At 41.5% G+C, this 21409-nt stretch overlaps 1 pseudogene; it reads left to right on the top strand.

Annotated features, from left to right (window-relative positions):
* Nucleotides 1-21409, top strand: part of LOC139470283 (serine/threonine-protein phosphatase 6 regulatory ankyrin repeat subunit B-like) — a 56112-nt pseudogene that overhangs the window by 20175 nt on the left and 14528 nt on the right.

Genomic DNA, 21409 nt, shown 5'->3' on the forward strand with positions numbered 1-21409 from the left:
TATCATTATTGCTTTGGTTGGTATTTTCTATGGGTTTGATAAGCGCTTCGAAGTCGGCGTAAATTACGTACGGTACTGGCATTTGATTACAATAATGTTCAAATTTTAATATATTTTTTCCCTCTTTAGGCATATCGATCCTGATAGCGGTCTGTCCAACACCTCTACAGTCTTCTTTATGCGCTTCTAATAGATCTTGTCTGCTGTACCCATGCAGGCATCTTTCGCAGAAATATTTCTTTTCCTTATGTTTTGTTTGATCGTATAGCACCCTGTTTAAACTCTTTATCCACGTATAATGATATTTACCATCTTTTTCGATCAGAAATGAATTGATTCTGGGAATATGTTCCGGAGCGGAGCTTATCCTGTGTAGAACAATTCCTTTAGAATGTCCGAAAACATTTATAGCTAAATTATTTTGCTTTTCCACCTTATCAATTTGTGATATTGGTGTAGGTTCGTCTATACCATCGAAGATGAGTCCATCGTTTTGGGGATAGCTACAAGGTCTATCCGGATGCTTGTCTACGGGGAACAATGCAGATCTTATCATCATTCTTAAACAGTCATCGGATTTATTTTTTACGTTAATTATGGCTTTTTTCTTCTTATAATACGGGGGTAAATCTATATAAGATCCACCTTTGAAAGGCATGTAATTTGCTATGTCTAAATATAAACTATCGATTCTATCCACACCCCAACCCGAACCTCTATTAGTCCAACGTTCTAAAGTTTCCTGTATCCTCTGAATTGATGTATCTAATGATGCATTTATAGTATCGGATTCCGTTATAACTTCTTGATTGCTTCGGAAATATGGTTCGGTATATTCGGCGCTATCGCCTGCGGTACTTTTACTCAATAACATTTTAATCGTCAGCTGGTATTTTATACTATGTAAATCATCTAACTCCTCGTTAATTTTACTCGATATGATGGGCTTAATATCGTTAACATCCATGTTGGAAAAGCGATCAATTCAGCTCTTCTCATTCGAGAATAACCTCTCAGCCCACTGTTTCTCGGTCGAGCTTTGAGTTCTCTAACAGTCAGGGGTGATCTGTTGTATTCCAAACCGAGTAAGGTAATCAATTCAGCTTTTCTCATACGAGAATATCCACGTAGACCACGTTGCTTTGCCATAGCCTTCAACTCTCTGACAAAAACCATTGTGGTATATGCAAAATGAGACAAATGTCTAATTGGTTGTTTTCATATATCTAAATACGTATTCTCCCCAACCTATTCCTCTCATTGATGTAATCTCTCTTCCTAGCATAAATAATCTGATTCCTGACCCTATCAGCACTGTGTTTCTTACATAAACAATAACGACCTTTGACCCCTATCCCGCATTCAGAACACGTATAGTTTATGTGTCCACGCTTGATGTAATAATTGTGTATACCGCAGTAAATTTCAACACAGCGTCTGTAACATAGAGTCGTCTTCCCCATGAGTGTAAACTTGCAGTTATTCATGGTATATACATCTATCATATCATTTGTCTAAATGCAAATCACATCTACACTGGTGAGATATTGATTAGGCTCTTTATAGATCGCTATAACTAGGTCATTGCCACAGCTGTGGTTATTCATGAGTAGCTATTATATAGCTGAAAATCAATACTGCAGATGACCCCATAATCACAAATGTGACCTCGCGGTTCTTTTGTTCCTCTGACGGTGTATAAAACTGACTCATTGTTGGTATCTGTATTGGGTCGAGTTTTTTCCCATAAACGAGGAAGTATTCATGCATGGCGGATTCGACATCCTTAAACGTTTGAATTGAATGTCCTTCCTTAATCATTTTTTCATTAATAAAGTCTAATCTATTCTTTCTCTGCTTCGTATATTGTAACTGGGCTGCTTGGAGTTTTTCTAAAGCTTCGTTATGTCGTTTACGCTCCTCTTCAGTTTCTTTAGCATTTGATTCCCTCATACTGGAAAATAAATAATTACTCCCCAAAAAAGCAAGAGCATTAACAACAGCTCCGCCGACCATCATCGCAATTGATGCCATATAATATAAAATATTCAAATGTTTAATTACTTCATTATGTCTTCCGGGATAAGTCCTTGTTTGATGAGCATATCCTTCGTTGCCATTGCTAATCCAATATCCAGAACCATCATACCTATATCAAATCCATTAAAATCTAGCTTGGGAGGTGTGGCTTTAGTAATCATTTTAGCCATACAGGCATAGCCAATGGCCAAGCCGGTGACCACTGCTGAATGATACGTCGCGTTTACCAACATTTTACCGTCTGTAACTGGAGTAGTCATGCTTCTTATAGCATTATATGAGGACTAACCTCTAATTGAACTTGTTGTTGCATAGGGGGTGACGTTTTCTCTTTTCCGGTCTTATAAAAAAACCATACAGCCGCTATACCAGCAACTCCTACTAGTGCCCATGTTTTAATCGGATTTGAAGTATTTATTAATTTTGCTTTGCGCGCCAGCCCTCCCTTTCTTCCTGCGGCTATTTTTTTTGGGTTCTTAGTAACTCTGGGTTGTTTTTTTGTTTTCTCATTCACTTGTGGTGCATCCTCATTCACATCCTTATTTACTCGTTGTTCCGTTTCCGCAATCTGTTGTGGTTGCGCAATCTGTTGTGGTGTCACCTGTTGAGTCTCCATTATTTATTTGAACTTCGTTCTTTATATTATTTAGTGGGCACGTATGTTTAAATTGACAATACCTAGCCGTTATTAAAGCTGTGGTGAACGGAGCTAAGAACATTCCGAATCTATGATAAAACTCACAGCTCACTGAGCTTATAGCGTGTTTGATGAATGGGTCTTTCTCTAGAGATTCGGGGATGGGGAGAAACGTACTAGCTACGACTGTGTATAGTTGTAATATAGACGACCCTATCGTTTTAGTCATGGTAGCTCCCAGTCTAGACTCGTAACGCGCGTACAGTTTTTTAATTTCTTCATCGGTCATGTTATCAATTTTTTCGATGGTATAATTTTCTCCCAAATATTGGGAACATTTTCCACCGGCTACCAAAGCCACGAGTCTTTCTCTATGTTTATCTGTAACTACTTCAGCATCAGATTCTTTGAGCATTTGTTCGATGAGTTCGTCGCATTCCATAATGTAATACCTAAGGAGATATTTAAGTCTAACATAATGGAATATGACATATCCAATACATCCCGTAATAATGAACTGTTGCGAAAGAATGATGATTTCGAACCACATTTTATGTAATTTTAACTGCTAATGTTCAATTTGCTACATTTTTGCTACATTTTGCTATCTTTTTGCTATAATTTTGCTACAATTTGCTACATTTTGCTAAGCAATTGCATAAGCAGCTGGTTGATCGGTTTTTAATACGAGTTTACAGTGCTTCGTTGCCGCTAACACTTTTCTGACTTTGTCACGTTCACCCTTGGTATAAATGACGTCATTTTCGCGTAAACATTCCTCGAATGAATCTCGGTCTTTGCAATGAAACAGCGCTACCCATTTGGTCTGCTCTCTGAGATCTTTCAGGACAGAGTTGTATTTTTGAGTAAGTACCCAAACGCTATGTTGAGTATGCTGACCGGAGAATGTTAAATATGAAAGCATATCTTTCTTTTTTGTGATTTCTTTACTCGCGCTGCAGTCGTCTATTACGAAAAGGGTTGATTCTCCTTTGTATTTTTCATGACATACTCGGAGACAGTCTTGTAAACGATCGCCCGGATCGTTCTGTGTACCCCGTCGTCATTCATTACCCAATCTCAATCTCGATAGGTATGTTTTATTAACGCTTATAGTCGGGCACAGAATAATAATATGATCGAAAACGTCCCGATAATGACTTTCTAAAATATCTAGAATAAAAGCTGTTTTTCCGCAGCCCGTTTGCCCGCATATGATAGCGCAGTGCGGATCTTTAGGTAAAAGATTATCAATAGATTGCTTGCACGAATCTCCCATTCTGTATATTAAGTTGCGCATCCATAATCACGTACAAATATATGTTTAATTTACCAGCTGATTCCTGGAGCTTCGTTATCTGTATGGTGACACCCTCGCTAGCATTTTCTATTCTCCTCCCACAGCCATGTAGTTGGTCATCGTCCGTTGTTCGCATGTCGAGCCATAGCGCGTACTTCGTGGTGAGGTATTCACCCATCGATACACTTCCGAGAGACAGATCTTTCACGACCGCGTTAACTTCCGGAGAACGTTTTATAGAAGGAAGTTTTTTAATCTCATCCCACTGGTGATACGCTAGCATTCCTTGGCTATATAGTTGATTAGGAACGCCCTCGATAGTCAATTCTACTTTTGTAATCTTGGGATTGTAGAACTTCTCGGTATTTCTTTTAAACGCATCGGAGGGGTCCTCGAACAACATTAAAATACCCTTCAACGACCTCGTGGGGACGTTTAGATTGATATTCCACATCGTATCTTTTTTGTCCCTCGTGATCTTTCGATGTCGCAGCACGCGGTCGTACAAAATGGCTAAACTTCCCGAATACTGGTTACGAATTTGTCTGGCTAATTCGGGATCCGTTATCATATCGTACTCGAGCGAGATATTGTCAATGGAATAGCTAGCACCTTCAGCAGCTCTGATTACTCTACCGTAGTCGTCAAAAGTGAGTTCGTATTCTAACCTATCACCTAAGGATGCTTGATATAAAGGCATGTGGGAATCTAGTAATTCAAAGTCTAGGGGAACATAGAATCTGTTACCTAATGCGTCGGCAACGGCCTGATCTTTTACGACAGTACCATTACCACTAGAAGCATCTAGGCGCAGTCTCAATGTGTTCTTATTACAAATACCTTGGTACTGTAAGTTTTCCCGCTCTTTATCCGTTCACCAGAGATCCATGTAACAATAGTATACATCGCTATCGTCGATACTCAAAACTTCATTACCGCTAATTTTAATAGAGAAGTTCTGAACGGGCTCCTTGTTAACGTCGGTAGAAGTCAAAACAATCGTAAATGCTAGTCGGACAGTTCCCGGAACTAACACATCGTGTGCGCCGAGATTAGGAAAGCGAACCAGAAGCGTTTGATTCTGATCGATGGTACTAGGGTTATTAGTTATAGTTACAGACTGACGAATTGCTTTGATCCCTAATGGATCTCGAAGTCTACGTTGTGGGTTTAACTTGCGTCCGTATTGCGAAGACATTGTTATATTGAAAACATGTACCCTATCTTTAATATAAAAATGACTGATTTTGATATTAATGACTTTGATCTAAGTACCTTTGATGACTTTGATAACCCAATCGAAGATACTGATGAAACCAACTTTGGTGGCACGAATCTTAACAATGAACTTTTACAATCAACCGTCAATGATTATTACGATGCCTTAAAAGAAGATAACCCAATAGGCCATGACTATTCAAAGTTTACGATAGATAGTAAAGGAATATTGCGACTGCGTGGCGCTCCGGATATTGATCTTATGCATTCTCGTACTCGTAAGCCCCTAGCCTTGTCTACGATAGCTGCTAAACACGGCATCAGCACTGTTCGTGATGAATTAGGGTTTGTGGACTACTACCGACGACCAAAACTTTCCGCGAAGACTACTAAGGCTCTTCAGACTATGAGGAAAGAACTCGTTAATACAGATGATTTGGAAGCAGCCTCGATGGTGGCCTCGGACGGACTCGGAGAAATCTTAGATACCTATTACGATAATTCCACGTTACAGGTATCGGAGTTCAGTATTAGGGAATTACGAGGTCTTGACAAGGCAATGCGAACAATGCGGGGAGAACTCATCAATAATACAGCCAAGCTATCCGAAATTGACAAGCATATAGCTTACGAGAAAACAAAACTCGAACAGGCGGGCGATGAGTTCCGTAGACCCCGCGTAGAGGAAAGATTGCGTAACCTAGAAGAGGAAAGATTGGCCCGCCTCGAAGCAGCTTCCAGTAATAGAAAGGCACTTCATTCGCAAATCAGTCGTATTCGAGAAACTATCGATCAAGTCCTCAACGATGACACTACACTGGCCGATAAAATTAAAACATTGTTCAGAGAACAGGGAATAACAATTGCCAGTATTTTAACCGCGTTGGTATTTATTATATCGACTTTGACTCTCTCGTTAACAGGTTGTAGCGGCGGATCACCGCCTAACGATAAAAACGGTATAAGAGAGTGGATAAAAAAGCATTTAAAAGCATTAGGTTCAGCACTGGGAAAGCTAGCTGAGAAAGCCGCGTCTGCACTTCCCGGTATAATAGGGAGTATAGTTTCCTGGCTATTGAATTTATTAGCTAAGACCACCACTTGGCTTAGTCAAAACTTGTTGGGGCTGATCGTAGCAATTGCAGGGCTGTTGTACGTATTCGCTAAGAACTATTTAACCAAATCATGAGTAAACCAACCGAGACTCCACCCACTACCAGCGCTGTTTTTTCATCGATATGTTGTTGATTTTTAGCCGCAATATGCGGTGACACTTGTGCATCAGTAGATGTTTGTGCGTTAGTTGGTGTTTGTGGCTTGACTATTCCCTTTTCACCCGTGATCGTTTGCGTTATTAATTCGAAGTTCATATCTGAATTTATACCTGGTTTTTGTTGATCGGTAGCGATAACAATTTTATTATTATAGCCTATCACTTGACCGATCTTAAGTTCCATATTACTCGGAGACATGTATAGTCCCGGTGCATAAACAAAGTCCACTTTGGATTGAGCGTACTGTAATGCATCTTGAAAACGCTTTATAGACGATGGTATGTCAACTGGTGAATTAATGGCGTCCTCCACGTTTGCGACAAACTGTTTTTGCGCATCGAGCGCCGTCCCAGAACCGATGATGGACGTTCGAGTTTGCGATTGCGCTCCGAGAATTGCCCATACATAAGTTCTTATCGATTCATTAACTCTTACAAATCCTGGGTTAGTAAAATTATTTTCCGTTTTATCATTAAGAAATTCATTCCAAGCGTTTTCGGTATCGTTCATTTGTATAAATTTTTTAACAATATAAATTAAACCACTCTTAAAACTCATAATATCCCCTCTCCAATCGTTACTATAAAGTTCCCAGCCATGATACCAATGACCGACTTTATACCGATAATCATACATTCTTGAGTAAAGTTTGCTGGCCTGCCGCAACTTATAAAAATAACATTTAGTTTATTAAGTTCTTTATATACATAATCGTTTTCTTCTTTGACGGATATTTTTTCCTCTGTGTAAGGAACACCTAGACCATGGTTTGCTCCTTTAATACGCCAATCTTTACTCGTAGAAACATTAAATTCCTGACAAATACGCTCATACGCGGACCTATCATAATTATTATTTGTGGAATTCCACGCTCGATCCTGCGGTAATGGAGCACTAATTTCTTTAAGTATACGTCTAATCTGATAGTACACGTGAAATGACATAACAGACTTATTCAGTTCAAATCCTGGAGCGTAAAGAGATACGCCACATCCCGTTGTGGCACACCATATGGCAAAGTTTAACTGATTCTGCCAAAATTGCATCGGATTGTGAAACCAATCGTGCACCATTTTATCGCTAGTTGCCGTGACCCTGTACTTTTCATAGATATTGGGGAATTTAACTAAAAATTCAGCACCAGAGGCAGTTACTATAATCGATTGATTAGTAATGTAAGTTGGATTTCATATTTAAGTTATGATATAGTATCATTGTATATTTAATATGTATGTTACACTCCCGGGAATAACAAATGGCCAGTCTATTCAACTGCTTCATACTATCGATAACTCGGATGGACAACTCGAAGTCGCTCTATGCGATGTAACGTATTACCCGCTGTGGACCAATATAAATGCTGTGAGAAGAAATAATGAGATAGAAATAAATAGTAAAAAACACATTATACCTGATGGGTATTACAGTGTATGCTCACTCAACGATGAAATTTTTAAGCCTTATGGAATTAGTCTCACACAAAATGAGTCGAATGGGATGCTGATTTTAAACGCTCCAGAAAAGGATATAACGCTTTACAATAACATATCAGTTACACTTGGATTGGGGCCAGGAACAGCCAGATTTATCAATGCAATATTACGGGGAATTAAATTACCCGATTTAGTTCCCTATAAAGAGTTGTGTATCCATCTTGATCAAATAAGCACGACGGATAATATTCAACAAGAAAGTCCTTCAACTCTACTCAGAAGTGTTCCAGTGAAAGATGAAAAATACAATAGCGGTAGAACGGAATCTTTCTCAACATTACAATATAAAAAATTAAAGTGGGGTATTATTTCAGACCTCAACATTTCTGTATTAGATGTAAAACACCATCCTGTACATATAGGATACTTAAGTGTAACACTCCATATTATTAATAATGGCTGATTCCATATTTAAGTTATGATATAGTATCATTGTATATTTGATATGTATGTTACACTCCCGGGAATAACAAATGGTCAGTCTATTGAACTGCTTCATACTATCGAAAACTCGGATGGACAACTCGAAGTCGCTCTATGCGATGTAACATATTACCCACGGTGGACCAATATAAATGCTACGAGGGGTTATAATAATGAGACAGAAATAAATGGTCAAAAATACATTATACCTGATGGGTATTACAGCGTATGCTCACTCAATGATGAATTTTTTAAGCCTAATGGAATTAGTCTCACACAAAATGAGTCAAATGGGTCACTGATTTTAAACGCTGGAAAAAAGGATGTAAAGCTTTACAGGAACTTAGCATACACACTTGGATGGAGAGGAGAAATAACTCAAGACATCAGATCAGGGACTCGATTTACCCGATTTAGTTCCCTATAAAGAGTTGTGCATCCATCTTGATGAAATCAGTACAACGGATAATATTCAACAAGAAAGTCCTTCAACTCTACTCAGAAGTGTTCCAGTGAAAGATGGAAAATACAATAGCGGTAGAACGGAATCTTTCTCGTCATTACAATATAAAAAATTAAAGCGTGCTATTATTTCAGACCTTAAAATTTCTGTATTAGATGTAAAACACCAACCTGTACATATAGGATACTTAAGTGTAACACTCCATATTATAAATAATGGTTGATGCATCAGGCCCTGGAACGATAAGACAATGTAATACAATTGCGCTTTCCGATCTCGGAGACACGGAAGGATTCGGTAAACCCGGTACCAATGGTAAGTTTTACGCTTTACACTTACACGATAATGTATACAAGCGGAAAGAAGTTACATTCACGAATAATCTAGAAGATTTAAGCGATGTCGACGTTAGTAGACTCCTTAAAACCACTCCGTACAATATCATTTACAACAGTGAGAATAAATGGACTATGGTCGAAGCAAACATCAAGTGGCTACTGAATATAGTCATTACCCCACCTTATGCGATGATGGGTAAGGGACATAATTTAACTAAGAAAATAAATAGTGGCATCGTACTCGCGGCCTATATCCCATCAAAACGAAAAAGTGTGTTAGTCACTCCCCTGCCAGAAAAACCAGGTCATATGTTATATAGTCGTCGGGCAATCCAAATTTTAATTTAAATTTGGTTACAGAATTCGATGATATTAAACAGAACTTGAGTGCAATACCTAATATTTCTACGCTTATTATTGAAGTCTTGTTCGGAGATGCACCGGTAGATGCCTTCGAAATATTACCAGGTCTATCGATTAAATGGCTCAAGAAACACGAGCGTCAACGTTGCAGTATTATTCATGTCGGTGCATCACCCGTTACAACCCTCGAGGGGGTTCAAATTATTAAAAGTGACAGAATGTCTCTTTCTAAGATATTCTTACCGTGTAATATACATTTGATAACGTTGATGTATACTATCAAAACATTTAAGCAAGACCAATTAAAGACTATTATATATTCGTAATATACACTATGAGTTTATATCCAGCGCTCGATGAAGCAATTGAAAAGATGGAAACTGTTGACGGATTTCGATTACATCAAATAGGCGACATAAAACATCGAATAGAAAAGGATAGGGAGTTGAGACTTGGATTGTATAAAAAGTATCGCAGAGCCGTGAATGCTCTGGACGGAGTTGACACCGCTCTTGTAGTAGCTGGCATGGGACTCGGTGTAGCTGGTGTCGGTTTACTATCAACTATAATCGCCGCGCCTATCGTGCTCGGCATGGAAATAACCGCCGGAGCTTCGGGACTGGCAGGAATAGCGATAAAATTCATTTCTCGTAGGTTGCAAAAGAAAGCATTAAAACACGATAGTATTCAGATACTCGCCGAAGCAAAGTTGAGCAGCATTGAGGATCATATTTCGACAGCAATGGCTGATTGTAAGATATCCGAGGAGGAGTTTCGTTTAGTGTTGTCAGAACTCACCAAATACAACGTAATGAAGCAGGAGATTCGATCAAAATCTCGTAAGACCAATGGTATTAGCGAGGACGAGAAAAAAAAGTTCATAGAACAGGGGAGGCAACAAGCGCGTCAATTATTCCGTGCCAAAACCAAAGAACTGGTTGGAGATTAAAAATAAATTGCTTACTATCTTTTGATCACATTTAGACAAATGCTTACATAAATATATATAATAATGGAAAAAACTATTAAATGGAGAGAATTACCACAAGGTTTTTATTATATCAGTGATGTCAAACCAACCAAATACGGTAATCAATTGTTTCTTATCAATTTACAAGAGGAGTGTAGTTATATAGTCTGGTCTCCTAGCAAAATGAACGAAGTACTTAATAAAAATGTTGAATATCGCTTTATCGATAAAAATAATGAAGAATATTTTTATTACCATTTAGGCTCATCTAAAGCAATGATTGGCCCCAGGTATTGGTGAGCTGGAGCCAATTTAGCTGAATCTCATGACTATCGTTGAATCGCATAATCATTTTGGCATAAAAAATTCCCCCTGTAGTAGCAGTATAGGTATATGAATCCGGCTCCAGTGGAAGTGGTCCAGAACCCCCATTACCTATACTACTCACGTTTGACAGCCATCGAGAGAGAGAGAGCCGTTGGAATGGTTCAACAAGGAGCGTCACACGTCGACGTCGCCAGAAGGTTGGGCTGCGCACGCATCACTATCACCAGGTTGATGCAACGGTTACGTCAGACAGGTCAGACGTCAGACAGGCCCAGGGGTGGAAGACCACGAGTAACCACTCCCCGTGAAGATCGTTACATCCGGGTATTACACCTTAGGAACCGCACCGTAACAGCGACGTCCACGGCGGCTACAGCACTGGGACACAGGATCAGTCGACAGACCGTCTACAGGAGACTACGGCAGTATGGTATCCGGCCACGTCATCCCTACCGCGGACCGCTCCTGACGCCTCGACACCGGAACAACAGACTGATCTGGGCCAGGCGAGTTCGACGTTGGCAACGGCGGGACTGGGCACGTGTTATGTTCTCTGATGAGAGCAGATTCCTCATCTTCAGAAACGATGGACGGCAGCTTGTATACCGACGATTTGGTGAACGTTTGGCGCCTAACTGTATCCAACAGGTCCGGCCGTTTGGAGGTGGAGGGTTAATGGTTTGGGGTGGCATATGTGGTGACGTCAAAACGATGCTTGTCGTAATTCGTGGAAACCTGAATGCACAGCGTTATCTTGATGACATCCTACGGCCTGTTGTGGTGCCCTTTATTCAGCAACAGCCTCGTGGACTCCTTTTCCAACATGACAATGCAAGGCCACACACAGCAAGATTGACACAGAACTTCCTTGCTAACGCCAACGTACAGGTTTTGCCATGGCCCGCATGTTCACCGGACATGAATCCCATCGAGCACTTATGGGACCACCTCGACCGTCAAATCCGACGTCGCCATGTGCCTCGTCAACGTCCAGGACTTGGAACGATGTCTCCTCGAGGAATGGCAACGCATCACTCCCAACGTCATCAGACGTTTGACGTCATCAGTCCGTAGGCGTGTTCTGGCATGTATTGATGCTCACGGTGGACATACCCGCTACTGACTTGACTTTGAGACGTGTGTTGTGACATTTCCCGTTGTTTCTGTGATCAGTGCTCTAACGAAATAATCATTTTTCGACCCCACCCATCTCTAAAGGCTTGTCATATTGGTTATACAGATTTTATTGAAATGAAATTTTTGTACAGATGTTGTGAAAGGATTTCTCAAAAGCATAACACCAATCCTAAACTTCTGCATTGTTTAGTTTTTCTTTTATGTCGTTGCAAACAGGTGGTATAGTTTCTTTTGGACACTAGTTTAGTTTCCAAAACGGAGTAAAGAGAGACTATTTTAAAGTTATTTTATGCCTAAATGGTTCAGGAAAGAGATAACAATATTTCAAACCCGTATTTTAAACTATTTCCATGCGAAACATGGGAGGCTCCCAGATGTGCCACGAAGTTATCAGGCTATTTCCATCGTGACGTTTGGATAGAGAAACCCCCGTGTTAAAGGGAAGACATATAGTTTCCGAGAGAGGTTATATATCGAAATGAATAGCAACATGCATAATCGTGTATATACCCTTGGAATATATATTTCTTTACCACTGTGTTGTATTTAACTTAGATTTTATGGTAACGTTGCAACCATGTTTCTTATTTCGTTTCCAATGAAACTTTGATGATTGGTAACATTACATAACATTTGTAAAAGACGGGCATACAAAAGAACTACACACAGGTCAAACTACTGATCCTTTGAATCATATAGTAGCTTCACGCGAGTTTATGCTCAGTTGGTTTATAAGATTATTTGATCAGAAACAAATGCATTATAACACAAGAACACACTGATATATATCTTTACTATCTATATCGCTACTTTACCTGTTTCATTTGGCACGCTTGATGATATAATAGGTGGAACTAATTGAAGATGATATTGTATAATGTAAATACATTCCCAGCCGAAAGTAAAGACAGCTTCCAGCTTAATTATCCTGTCGTCCTCGTCTTTATGAGTTTGGAGGTGGGAGATATGTACATGTGGACCTTCACTGAAGGCATTTGTTCCGGGGCCGCGCTGCAGTTTATTTGGAGATTTTGGAGATGTGGTATCAGATTACAAAAGTCATTTGGCCTTGACGTGTTGACGGGAGACTGGCGTTGAGCAGCCGGCGGTGTGTGTGTGTGTGTGTGTGTGTGTGTGTGTGTGTGTGTGTGTGTGTGTGTGTGTGTGTGTGTGTGTGTGTGTGTGTGTGTGTGTGTGTGTGTGTGTGTGTGTGTGTGTATGTGTGTGTCTTATTTAAGATGACCCAGAGGGGAGAAATAGAATAAAAACGCATAACTGAATTCAACAGAAATACACTGGAACATGCATGCTGAAACAGAACAGTGAACTTAAATGTGGCTAGAGGGGTTGGTGGTGGGGAAATTAAATGAAACAATATTGAGGAGCTCTTAACTGTTTGGAGAATATTTTTAAAAGAGTTCAATTTAACTATAAACCCCCACAGTATAGAATTTCTTTGTCAAACTCCTCTCACGACCGCATTAGAAATTGGCACTAGTCCCATAGTCCTTGCCAAACTGCCCAATGGTAAAGGTATCATAAGGACTAGTAGAAATTGGCCCTTTTTAAGGGTTTTGTTATATGCTATCATCATAAGTACTAGTGGAGGAAAACTGTTAGTTCTAACCATGCACAGTATTTACTTTCGAAACAAGAATATTATATGAACAGGGTGTTATATACTACCTAAATAATGTAACATATGAATAAGTATAATATGTGTGAATAAGTACTATAATAAGACACAAAAAATGTTATCAATGCTCTGGGAAAAGCCTGTGTAAGTCTATGTCTCCTGACCCCCGCCCCCCCCCCCCCCCCCCCCCCCCCCCCGGTTCTATCAGATAAAGGACAGTCTCGCCACAACACAGCTGTTGCTGAAAGGGGATATAAACAATAACACAGAGATGTGGGTCAGCTCACTGGCACTTTTTACTGGCACATGTGCCGATCAGTGGCATGAGCCTTCCCCGTATGCCCTTTCAGCATGTTCAACTGACGAAATGTGAGCGTTTTATATGTATGTGGTGCTTGTAACACGGTGTCATGACAAGGTTAGAACACGATGGGTGTAAAACAGTGCCATGACTTGGTTAGAATTTTTAAGTGTCTTAGATTCTAAGAGTAGTTCGAACACGGATGTAAAACAAAAACCGCTGAGGGGGGTGCTGTAACTACTGCTACAGGCTCGTCCGTGACATTTCACGTTTAACAGACTGGTTGGAAAACACGGGAGCAGGACGATCGTAAAGCTTAAGTACTCTCGGAAATGAAAAAAAACTTTTTTTTCGACCTCAGACCTTAAATAAATGCAGTTAATATACAAAATATGTAAATATTCAAACAACGCAATTAGTACTAATTGGGCATTGGCACAAATACAACATATCACAGGTTTTTATGCCTTTTTACAAGTAAAAGTGTGTAAAAATGTGAATAAAACAGACTATTGTGAAACAGGGCATAACCAGGTGTAAGTAGATCAAGGTGAATGTCCATGACCTATGACACCTTGACGACAGGTGAGAACAGGTGCATAATGCCTATAGTCTGTTTCTGCTATGTCAATTTGGACTTGGTTTTATTTTTGAATGTTGAAAGTGACGACAAATTACCATCTGTAAAGTACATTTGGTATTGTTCACTAAGATCAAACTAGCAAATCCAGACTAGTACTTTTCGAGTTGTTTTGTTATTTCGTATTTACAGCGACGTAACACTTTGTGTCGATTTTTAAATTGAGAAAAACAGTTTTTTTTCATTTCCGTGAGTACTTATTTTTTTAGGCTTCCGTATTTTTTAAGTATAAACTATCAAGCCAGAAAAGATAAACCACTTCCTGATGTAGATCAATGCCCTGTATTTTCAACCAGGCTAGGTGTTATAACCAAGTTCTAACCTCATCTGTATTACCTGGATCTGTATCACAACTGTGTTCTAACTTTGTATTATTCTTTCACTTATAACCAGTATTAACATTGGAGGATAGCCTACAATTGACTTATCCCACGTTGACCTTGGGAATCAGAGGTCAAGGGTATGAGAAAATCTCACTGAAACAATTATGCTTGCACTTTCTCAAAAAGTATCAATGCAGTTATCATTAAAATTCTAGATACATCTTCTTTAGAATGGGGTCCTGCTCTGACAATTTATCTATCAAAGTTCGTCAACAGTCATTGTCAGCATTGGCTGGCAAGTCTGTCAAAGGCCAAGGTCGTCATTGAGGTTATTGTGAAAGATTGTTGTATCATTCATTGCCAGTTACTTTTGTATGTTTATTTGTAGAATCCTGAGACTTGGTAAATGATAACAGTTGATAACGTTTTATTGTGCTTTAAAGTGCAAGGTTCATACCTTTGGGGAATTTGGTGTTGCGTGATCAATGTCCCAAGTCATATTATCGATGGTAGTAACTATGGTTTTCTTTCAGAACAGTGAGAAATGGAAGGAAATCCAGACCCGCGTGGCCATCAGATGACCGGACGCCTCACAGAGGAAGCAGCTGATTTGCTGAGGAGGACTGAACAAGGGAGACAACCTACTGCCACAACTGCAATACAGCACAAGTACAGTGAGTATTTCAAACCTGTACAGTCCTGTATACAGCTAGAAAAGAAGGAGTAAGATCGATATCAGAAGTTTATCATCCAAAACTGGCTCCCACAGGAGATATCGCTTGGATGAGATCAAGCGATATGTACACTGTAGATATCGCTGCGATGAAATTACATCACGATGCTTTGCAGACCATTGTGATGTCACTGGTTACCATGACGTCACAATCAAATGACATCACTAATGGCTCTGCTACTGAAGCTGTTTGCAGTACTTTTTACACTGAAGACACTGCTAATTACTGTCTACAAATTGAAAAAATTGAAAGAATGATGTTGAATGATAAATAAAATCTCACCCGCATGTCTTTGGATATCAAATATATCAGTGGCCAAAATCCTCGGCAAGCCTCAGAATTTTTCCAGTTTCATCAACTCGTGTTGATATATTTGATATCCAAAGACTCTCTGAGACGGGTGAGATTCTCTATCTAACACACAAAAATTGAGTTACAATTAGAGAATCTGTTGTGGTATTTTTGTTTCAGGCCAAACCAGGTATAAACTTTTATCTTGTTAGCACATAATTTGTCTGATATCCCACAAATTACAGGAAGTCATATGCATGACATGTGGAATGATATATTTAAAACATAAAAAGAGACACATCATAAGTATGCCCTTTCTGTAGGGGTGGGACGGGTAACTCGGGTACTGGGGTACTCGGGTGGGTACTGAGTATGACCCGGGTACCCACAGGACGACCTGGACCCGTGGTTAGTCACATGATATATTGTTTAATGACAAAAATTATCTAGAACTCTATGGTTACACTACAAGTCACTATGTGACTAAGCACCATTCTGACCTTGGTAGGTTTGAATAAAAATATAATTTCAGTCAACTTCAGTGTATGCATGACCAGGGCCCACTTGCACAAAGCGATCTTAGCTCTAAGATGATCGTAACTCCGATGCTTTAACATAGGCTTACAATAGTCGTAGCGCTAAGATCGCTTTGTGCAAGTGGGCCCTGATCGTTTTATACGAGTATCTAAATACATTTTACCAGGGCTACTGTCAAACTAGTCCCAATTGGACATTTGTAACCATCTCTTGAGACCTGTAGCCGGTACCCAGGTAGGGTCGGGTAATGGTGGGTGGGGGTACCCATGTAGGGTCGGGTAATGGTGGGTGGGGTACCCATGTAGGGTCGGGTAATGGCAGGTGAGGTACCCATGTAGGGTCGGGTAATGGCAGGTGAGGTACCCATGTAGGGTCGGGTAATGGCAGGTGAGGTACCCATGTAGGGTCGGGTAATGGCAGGTGGGGTACCCATGTAGGGTCGGGTACCCATGTAGGGTCGGGTAATGGCAGGTGGGGTACCCATGTAGGGTCGGGTAATGGCAGGTGGGGTACCCATGTAGGGTCGGGTAATGGCAGGTGGGGGTACCCAGGTAGGGAGGGGTAATGGCAGGTGGGGTACCCATGTAGGGTCGGGTAATGGCAGGTGGGGTACCCGGGTAGGGACGGATAATGGTAGGTAGGGTACCCATGTAGGGATGGGTAATGGCAGGTGGGGTACCCGGGTAGGGACGGGTAATTGCAGGTAGGGTACCCGGGTAGGGTCGGGTAATGGCGGATGGGGTACCCGTGTAGGGTCGGGTAATGGCAGGTGGGGTACCCGGGTAGGGATGGGTAATGGCAGGTGGGGTACCCGGGTAGGGTCGGGTAATGCTAGGTGGGGTACCTGGGTAGGGACTGGTAATGGCGGATGAGGTACCCGTGTAGGGTCGGGTAATGGCAGGTGGGGTACCCGGGTAAGGTCGGGTAATGGCGGATGGGGTACCCGTGTAGGGTCGGGTAATGGCAGGTGGGGGTACCCGGGTAGGGTCGGGTAATGGCAGGTGGGGTACCCGTGTAGGGTCGGGTAATGGCAGGTGGGGTACCCGAGTAGGGTCGGGTAATGGCAGGTGGGGTACCCGGGTAGGGTCGGGTAATGGCAGGTGGGGTACCCGAGTAGGGTCGGGTAATGGCAGGTGGGGTACCCGGGTAGGGTCTGGTAATGGCAGGTTGGGTACCCGGGTAGGGATGGGTAATGTCAGGTGGGGTACCCGGGTAGGGACGGGTAATGGCGGGTGGGGTACCCGGGTAGGGTCGGGTTATGGCAGGTTGGGTACCCGGGTAGGGACGGGTAATGTCAGGTTGGGTACCCGGGTAGGGACGGGTAATGGCGGGTGGGGTACTAGGGTAGGGACGGGTAATGTCAGGTGGGGTACCCGGGTAGGGACGGGTAATGGCAGGTGGGGTACCCGGGTAGGGTCGGGTAATGGCAGGTGGGGTACCCGGGTAGGGTCGGGTAATGGCGGGTGGGGTACCCGGGTAGGGTCGGGTAATGGCAGGTGGGGTACCCGGGTAGGGACGGGTAATGGCAGGTGGGGTACCCATGTAGGGTCGGGTAATGGCAGGTGGGGTACCCATGTAGGGTCGGGTAATGGCAGGTGGGGTACCCGGGTAGGGTCGGGTAATGGCGGGTGGGGTACCCATGTAGGGTCGGGTAATGGCAGGTGGGGTACCCGGGTAGGGACGGGTAATGGCAGGTGGGGTACCCGGGAAGTAAATTTGGACTCGTCCCAGCCCTACCTTTCTAAAAATTTCCATGTAAGTTTTTTACTCCCAATGATATTATATTTGTAAGGCTTATATGAATAGGAAGTAATTACTTTTTCAATTTATTCAATTTGTCCTTAGCTCATCTCACTGAGTGTCGTGGGGTGTTGTCCTTCATCAGGTTGTCCATCTTAACTTCACATCTTGGACGCCTTCTCTGAAACAACAACAGAATTCTGATCTGATTTTATACACTGTGATGACCATATTGTCATTTTTGCCATTTCTGCATGTGGGGGCGAGGGTGGCCCAGTCGTCTAAGGCACCGTGATTCGCTGTGCAGAGTTGCGTCCCTTGGGCACGCCAGAAAAATATGATTGTGGATTCGAATCCAGGTTCTCCCGGATTATGTTTCTAGGTTTGTCAGCACCATACCCGTGCTCATGGGTTTCACCGAAGTGGTAAACGTCTGAGACCTGCATCACTTCGGGCTTTCCTCCCTCGTTAAGCTGACACACCGCGATATAACTGGAATACTGTTAAAGAGGCGTTAAACCCAACTCACTCACTTACTCATTTCTGCATGTATCAAACTGAAAATGTGATATGTTGTAAGCCAAATAACATATGCTGTGTTTTGAAACATAATGTGATTTTTTATCAAGTTATTACCTTTGACCTCTGTATTCCTCTCTAACAGCATTTTTCACTTTGCTGAAATGTGGCGATGAAGGAATGGAATGTGGAGCTGAAAAAGTGTATAATCATTTTAATGTCTCGAAAAGATGCTCACAGAATTCTGGATGTCCCACTCCATTTGATGATCACGTGATAAAACCGTCAAACTCACAGTTGAGATACCTAGATATGTATATATACTGACACTACCAGATATGGTAAATCTTGATAAGAATAAGCTGGTTTGTGACAGAATGGAAGTCAAGGGATGTGTAGACAGGATGCAATGTTTCTTGCAGGATTGGCAGCATGATTAGCAACAGTTAGAATCATGAGACATCTCGTGGTACTGAAGATGGACTATTCTGATCTGATTTATAACATGGTCGCTATGGTGATAAAGTCATTTTTACTACTTTTGCAGCCATTTATCAATGCTTTATTCTGAAATTTGATGTGTTGCAAGTATATATTACCGGTATATTATATGCACAATAACATACAATGTTGGGGGGCATTTTGAGAATATTTTCTATCAAGGTACAATCTTTGACCTTCAGATATCACTGTTTTCACTGTTACTATGTTTTTTGGGGGGCACGGGTGGCCCAATCGTCTAAGGCGCCGCGATTCGCTGTGCAGAGTTGCATCCCTTGGGCGCACCAGAAACCTATGATTGTGGGTTCGAATCCCGGTTCGCCCCAATTATGTTTCAAGGTTTGTCAGCACCATACCCGTGCTCGTGGGTTTCCCCGAAGTGGTAAACGTCTGAGACCTGCATCACTTCGAACTTTCCTCCCACATTAAGCTGACACGCCGCGATATAACTGGAATACCGTTAAAAGCGGCGTTAAACCCAACCCACACACTCACTCACTACTATGGTTTCGACATCTCCTCTGAAACTATGACTGTGAAGGTGAAACTGCAATTGAAGGATCCCAGGTGAATAGTAGAGACAGATAGTTCTCTGGCATTGATGTTTTTTTATATATTTTTGACAAAGATTAATTTTGTATGTCAAAGTATATTTATATATTTTCAGGAGAGATTTCTCATGATTGTGGAAGGGTTTTGTTGCTTGTATTTATCTGACGATAATGAGACCAGAGTTTTACTCTGTTGCAGGTGGTCCAGTGTCTCAGGTGGACTTGACCAATGCTACCAATGTCTCCGTCTCCGTCGGGGAACAAGGAGCTAGAGGATGTCTGTCACAAGGTGAGATGTCACCTGGCATGCACATGCTGATAAATTGATGTAGAGGACAACTATTATTATAAGAATTAAGAGAGGATAATTTAGCATGATTCAAACATGCGACAGGACCAGGCAATTGTTATTTGGGAGAGGGCTTGGAAATGTATTAAACAAATTGTCCCAAGAATAAAATGGGAAACTTGTATGAATGATCCTAGCTATGTTATCTCTAAAATATTCTCATATGATTTCAATCTGATTTTATGAAACATGGCCTCCGCTGTGGCCATCTTGAAAATGTCCTTGGTGTAATTTCAGCAATTCTGCTTGTATCATTATGAAATTTGATATGCACAAGTATGCCTCTTTTGGAGTTACATACATTTTTATGACCTTTGACTTTTACATACCCATTTTTCAAGTATTACTGTATTTTATACATCCCAGAAACGACAATACCTATGAACTGAAACTTTGCCAGCCGATCCCACTGAACTGAATTTTTCAATACCACCGTCAATCGTAGTCATAATAGGTTACATCATTATCATGAAAATAGTGTCATGAAAATGAGTTAGTGAGTGAGTGAGTGAGTTGGGTTTAACGCCGCTTTTAACAGTATTCCAGTTATATCGCGGCGTGTCAGCTTAATGTGGGAGGAAAGCCCGAAGTGATGCAGGTCTCAGACGTTTACCACTTCGGTGAAATCCACGAGCACGGGTATGGTGCTGACAAACATACAAACATAATCGGGGTGAACCGGGATTCGAACCCACAATCATATTTGTCTGGCGTGCCCAAGGGACGCAAATCTGCACAGCAAATCGCGGCGCCTTAGACGACTGGGCCACCCGTGCCCCTGTCATGAAAGTGAAGACGCTCTCATGGGCAATAAAAATGAAAAGTAGGTGCAAAATTGGAAACCATATCTTAGATCCCACCGCACTCTAGCATGCCATCATGTTTCATCAAATCATCTGCATCATTTGGGAGCACATGGGACCTGTGCTTGTTGGTTTCAGTGGTAAATGTCTGAGACCTGCCTCAATGTGGGGTTTCCGCCTACCCTAAGCCATGCTATATCTGGAATACTGTTCATGGAAAGCAAACTCAAAAAGGAAATGGTTCCAGCAACTTTGGGAGAAGCAGTCGATAGGCTGGCCCAGGCTAAGTTTCATGCACATTTTGATGTAGGAAATCAATAGTATAAGTTCAAGCAGGACCAAATTGTCCACGAATGGCAGACAAAGGTTTGTGCCATTTACGTCAGCTGTTGAGGCAAGGGCTAAGTCCCACAGTACTTTAAAGATGGGTTACTTTCTATTGACGGAGGACTTAAAAGGGTACATGACCTTGTGACCCCTGATAACCCCAACTATGATCTT

This window comes from Haliotis cracherodii, unplaced genomic scaffold, assembly GCF_022045235.1.
Source record: "Haliotis cracherodii isolate W230 unplaced genomic scaffold, xgHalCrac1.p SCAF_20, whole genome shotgun sequence".
Classification (NCBI taxonomy): Eukaryota; Metazoa; Mollusca; class Gastropoda; order Lepetellida; family Haliotidae; genus Haliotis; species Haliotis cracherodii.